The sequence below is a fragment of the Habropoda laboriosa genome, unplaced genomic scaffold (assembly GCF_001263275.1).
Source record: "Habropoda laboriosa isolate 0110345459 unplaced genomic scaffold, ASM126327v1 scaffold225, whole genome shotgun sequence".
NCBI classification, from domain to species: Eukaryota; Metazoa; Arthropoda; class Insecta; order Hymenoptera; family Apidae; genus Habropoda; species Habropoda laboriosa.
The window spans coordinates 582,013-588,378 of NW_017100368.1; positions in this window are offsets into that span (position 1 = coordinate 582,013).

The window sequence follows — 6,366 nt, forward strand, 5'->3', positions numbered from 1 at the left end:
ATATATATATGTATATAGTCAAATAATATTCTATTCCTCTTGCAACCCCTAAAATTCCCATATTTTACACAAACGCATACGCCCTTTATATCTGGTCAAGCATACTTTGTGGCCTAAGCTAACACTGCCGGGAACTACTCGTTACATCGCAGCGACTCTAAGCGAAACGTTTCTACACATAACAAACCGAAGACTTGTTGAATCAATCTGCAGTGAATTTCACGTGATACTCTGTAACGTTATACCGTATCTAAATTCCGCCTGATTTCATTTTCTCTACAGAATTAACGTTACGTCCTCGTGTAGACAGGTCTTACCCGGTAGGTGGGTTGGTCAGTGTAAAAAAGCGATGGAGGGGGAACGACCTTGACCGGCGAATATATCGGCCCGTGCTATAGCTTCACCCGGATTCTAAAGGCGCACGGTTCATTCTGAGTGTAAATATATAATCAACGAAGCTCTGTCCGAAGTAATTGTTCGAATTCGAAACAGTGCATACCTGGTTGTTTAAACTCGATGGAGTAATCTCCATGAAACGGAGATGCTCGTGAAAACTTCCGGTAAGCGAAATGACACACTATTTTAGATGCATTCAAACCTGGTACTCGGTCTTCCTGAGTTACTGGAAACTATAATCTACCTTTGTGGTGCTGATAAAGTAGTTCTAACACGCCTCTGCTCGAAACGGCGCGATGAATCTCTCGTGAAATTACAGGGATCGCCTGTACGAATGTTCCGTTGAATGTACAATGATGCATACCACGCGAACAGAATCGCGATTAAATTGGATTATAATTGTGGTGTAACGTGCCAGAATATTTCTAATCTTAATTGTTTCGCGAGGGAGGGGAGAGTTTTGTTTGGTGGATTAGTAAAGATAAGTTCGCGCAGAATGTGTCGGAGGGAAATAGGGCAAGTTGGAGATTCACAGTAAGTGGTAAGTTATGTATACACAGAGTGTCTCACTTGTAACGAACAGCTAAATTATTTCCACTGCTATTGAAATTAAGAAGAAATGACAGAGAAGTGTTCATACAGTTTCAAGGTGAGCATCTGATGATGACAAAAAGAAAGATTTTTCTGCATATTAATATTTGTCGTTTTTTAACCTCAAAGTGATACTCAACAGTAAAAAGAAATGTCAATGGCCTTGATTATGTAAGGATCACGGTAAATTTTTTAATAAAGAAAATCTACAGCATATATTATTATTTACACTAACGGTGGAAAGCAGACAGTTTACAAATACAGAGAAAACAGACGTTTGCAGACACAGACTATTGCACGTGACTCGCTTATTTATATAATATGTACATAGATGTTTCGGGAAGGTTCTCGGTTGTTCCAAACAAACAAAAGTGAATATGTTTATATCTTACGCGGTTCGAGAAATTTCCCGAATGCTCTCGAAAGAAATAGAAAATTCCTTACAATTAAAAATTACTCTGGGGAAACTTATTTTTATCACCGCTAGATACACGTCCTCAAACTACATCTTCCTATAAATTCGTCTTAGTTGTTTCTTCCTTACTTTCAATAACAGCGAAAATAATTTAGATGTTCGTTGTAAGTGAGACGCCGTATACACGGAACAATGGTTGTAGAACTGTGGGGTAAAGCGGTGTTTACACTTATCGAGTTTCACGAGAAATATTATCGGCCGTTCCGCGACATGTCCTCCATAAACAGTCGAACGAGCCGCAGACGCGAGTGCCTTAATATCCGCAACGCTAACCCCGCTTCCGGTTCACGATGGAGCGAGCAGATACCGCGAAACGAATACGCGCACACCGCGGGGAATATATCGAGATGTACGTGTCGTGATCGCTTGTAAATATCGATTGGTATATCTCGTTACTTGCGAGTGTTCGGAAGTAATTGCTGCAATAATTTCTGGTGACTTTATGGTGGCATCAGGGTGATCAGAAATTACTTCGACCCTACGAAAATGATGATGGAAATTTAAGTTTTCAGGGAAATTGAACGCTTATTACATTTGTACGATGATAAACGGGAATTTGTTTGGTCTTTCTGAAACGATTCTTTGATCGAATTTTGAAATCCAGAAAAATTTCATTATCTACGTTTTTGAAGTACTCGTAACCTTTGCTATGACGACTAGAATAATCCTTCGTTCAATCCTTCCAATGTAATTTTCGAATGAAATGTACAATTTATTTTATATAAGAAAAGTCTTGAAAAATTCACTAATTTAAAATAGCTGGAAAAATCTTGAGAATGAAACAGACATTTTCATAGAATCACCGAGGAAGAGGAAAGAGTTCAAAAATTCCATCACTTCGAAGCTGCGAAAAACAAATTGTACAAAAAAAACTACCAGTTGAAAATGCCTCGGAAAACCGAATGGAACAGGCAGAACTGCATACAGAGGAACCTTTTAAAAAAATCATTAACGAAGGGAAACCAAATCAAAAAATTCCATCACATTCAAACTATAAAAAAAATCTTTAACAAATACACCAGGTTAGAAAAGTCCGAAAAAATTCCCGAATAAAGCAGACAGAAGTATATTCACAGAAATCTTTTCAAGCGAATCATTAAAGAAGAGTGAGTAGATAAAAAAAAGTACATTGCTTCCAAACTATGAAAAACAAAATCTTTACAACGTTCACCGATGTGATATATCTCGAAAAATTTCCCGAATGAAACAGACAGAACTATATCTACGCAAGAATCTTTTCAAGCAGATCATTAAAGAAGGGCAAGCAGTTCCCCAAATGTGTAGCAAAAAATCAGCGATAAAAGGGAAGTAACCACAAGGAGCAGAAGCGAAATAAGAGGCGAGATAAATCACTCATTAGGGTAGCATTGGCATGTGGGCGCATGCTCGCGAAAAGGCATGGCTTTAGCTCGCGATGGGGCTGGAAGTCACGGAATAGCAGTAACGCGTATTCGTGGCTGAGCCAGGGGGTCGAATATATCGGGCAGATCGTGCCAGAAACGGAATTACCGTGAAATATATAGCGAAACTCTAGCAGACGTGCATGCGATATTCTTTACCCTGGCCATAAATCATGCTCGCCGAAAACTCGATTCGTTGCGGAGGAGTATCGGGCTCTGGTAATTCGTTTACGGTGCCTTGAGTACTATTACCATGTAACTTCAACTCTTTAATACGACGAACCTGATTTTAGAATGTTGCCATCACAATTTACATAATGAGACCAGCTTAATATTTCTAAGGGAGAGTTCGAGAGCCCTAAAAGTTAGCGATTTTTAAGAACGTGTTTTTGGCTAAACCAGTAAAGATATCGTGATACTTCTTCTTTTTAAGAAAAGGGACATCTTTAGAATATAATAAAAAAATTATGTTCCATGCAATTCTTAATTTTTTCGTTGTAGATTTATCCCTCAAGTTAGCTCTGTAGGCAATGTACACCTGAATGGTGTGCAGCTTTTTTTCGTTTTTTTTTTTTATATAGGGGAAATCTTGCATAGACACTCCTCCTCCCAGGGGAGGACTCACTAAAACCCCCATGGCTACCCTCGTCGGGCATGCTGGGAGGGGCCCTAAGTATCATTTTCAAATATTTCCGGGCCCTCTTTGAAAGGAGAAGAGAGGTGCGCGATACCTCACTGTTGGCGACGGCGTCATCGGGGGACTAAGGTGCCCCTCCACGGCACCGCCTCCGCTACCATAACGTGGGAGGTGGTCCAGCCAGTGGGTGGGCCCTGCGCCCGCCCCTCCAACGGCCACCTCCACGCGCTAGTGAACACCTGTGCCAAACGATAGGTGAGTCTACCGTGGGTCCTACACAGCCATCTACCCAGGCTGGGCAGGACCGCCTCGCCGTGTCGGCGTTCCATTTCGCTAACGCTGGCCGTCGCGTCGGGCCTGACGTCTCGAGACCTCCGCCTCATGTGATAGCTCAGGCAGGGCAACTCCGCTCCGGCGAAGGGACTCCGTCTGGAGCTCAAACGGAATTAGCCCTGCCAGAGCCATCGCCGTCGTATGAGAGGTGGTGCGGTATCCTCTGATACACCTGATGGCCTCAGATGCTTCTCCACACGTCGCAGTTTCTCGAAGCTGCGGCGTCTGGCCATCAGAGAGCCCGCCCAGATCTGTGATTAACTTTGCCAGGCATGTAGTACTCCCGTAATTCTCCCCCGTGGCCAACACCAAGGTGTCATCTGCATAACACGTCACGCTGATCACGGGGGCGGGGGGCAGGCTACCTGCGAGATCTCACAGGACCGTGATACCGGAGTGCCTCCCGGACCGCTCTCCAGGGCAGGGTGCCAAAGGCGTTCACTATATCTAGTGAAACGCCGCCCCGAGGGACGTCCCCTTCTGCAAGGGTCTGGACGCGACGTATCGCGTCCAACGTTGATCGACCCTTGCGGAAGCCAAACTGGCTCTCCCTTAGGTCGGGACCTACCTCGGACAGGTGGTCGACGAGGCGTGAAGTCACACTCTCTCAAAGAGATTTCCCACCTTGTCAAGCAGACACAACGGCCAGTGGGCGGAGGGAGAGTCCGTGCGCCTGCCCTCCTTCCGTAGGAGAACCATCCTTCCTCGCCGCCACGTTAGGGGGAACGGTCTCAGCTTCGTGCAGCGGTCAAATGCCGCCGCAGCTGGAGCCCAAAATGGTGTGCAGCCTAGCACCTCTCAAAGTGTTTTGAAAGTATAAAATTTCAAATGTTATTGTTCTTTGATAGTTCATACTGGGATTGAACAGACTGGTGACAAAAAAAGAAATGAAAATTTTAATGTTTAGAAAAAAAAATCTTTTAATTTTACTTTCAATTTATGCAAAAAGAAATTCGACTTTTTAACACTTTCAAGCTAAAGTAGTGAAGAGCTTTCCCTTGATGTGATGAATTGAAGAAGACTAGCGATGAGAGTCGAGGAAAATGTAATAAAATCGACGAGTGCTTACTTTTATTTATCGCGACGCATGATGACCGAAAACAGGTCGGTGAACGTGGGGAAAATGGCGTGATATTAATGATTACGAGCGTGTTCGACGGGTTGCTTCGCATTTGCACTAGCCCGCTGTTATATTAAAGCGTTTCGCAAATGCAAACAAGTCACATCTCGCATTTCCATGGCGCTTCGTCATTTTCAGCGAAAATTGTGTTATGTGACAACAACGAATTGTCCGTGCTGCTAGTGCTGAAAAGTTATTGCGTTATCGTCGAATAGTGTAGCTTTCGAAGCGGGAGAAAACTAGTTCTCAGCTGTGGATAAAACGTTGAATTGCAAATTTTATTTTGCAATTTTACCCTACATTTTGTTGGAAAAATATTTCAATAAAAAATTAGTGTTATTGAACAATGGTAAAGCTGAAAAATAAAAAGTGTTTGTAGGTTGAAAATAATTGCCTGAGCATACTAGACTTTAATTTTGCTATAAAACTTTCACTGTCATCGATAAATCTACTTTGATCTACTTGTAAATATATTTTTGACCATAGATACGCATTTATTTTTTAACTGCTTTGAGGAACATAATGGTAAGTTATGAATTCACCAAAAACTTACTGAACAACACTAAATGATCGAATCACGTACTTTAGTATTTATAATAAATAAAAGGTACTCAAGTCGGCACACAGAGCAAGTCATTTTATGTCGACAATGCTTGAACACAGAAGAAAATGTGTTCAAGTTGAAAGATTCATTGATAACACTGAATGAAACTTAAAGTACAAATTTAATGGTAGAATTTAAACAAAGCAATAATTCATTGAAAAAGAACATTACTTCGACAATCTTCATTTTCTAAGTCACCAAAAAAATTATCCAATAATCCATTTAAAAAGCAAAAATTGTTTAAAATAGGGTTGAATGTTATTAATTAACAGTAGTATATATGTATAATAATAAAGCAAGTTTAATGTAATAAAGTAAGTGTAGTTTGCATGATTTCTAGTTACGTATCTAGGATGCCATTAAAGGTATGTCTGACCACATACTGAATCATTCTACTCTCTGGCGCTTACTGCGTCCAACTTCGTATGCGCCATAAATGATTCACGTATACGTACTAAGTATTAATCATTCGATTATCCATTCTGAATAATTATTGTCACGAATAGCTTATTATCCAGGGAAATCTGCTTATCGTTGCATTGTGCAGACAAAATGTATCTTCTTATCCTATTCCTCTCTGCACAGTGAAATATTTTGGAAATATTTTTTCGCTTGGTTTGCTGGTTCCACCAAACTTCTTAATTCCCGTACAAAGGACGCATTATTTCGCAATTCTTGGCAAGGGAACCATAGTTTTTTCCAACATTCACGATACCTCGCGGAAAGATGAAGTAGAAGAACGCTTGATCTTCGGCTGGAATTGGCAGGCGAAGAGAAAGGTGGAGGAAGAACGCGTCGCAAAGAAAGTTT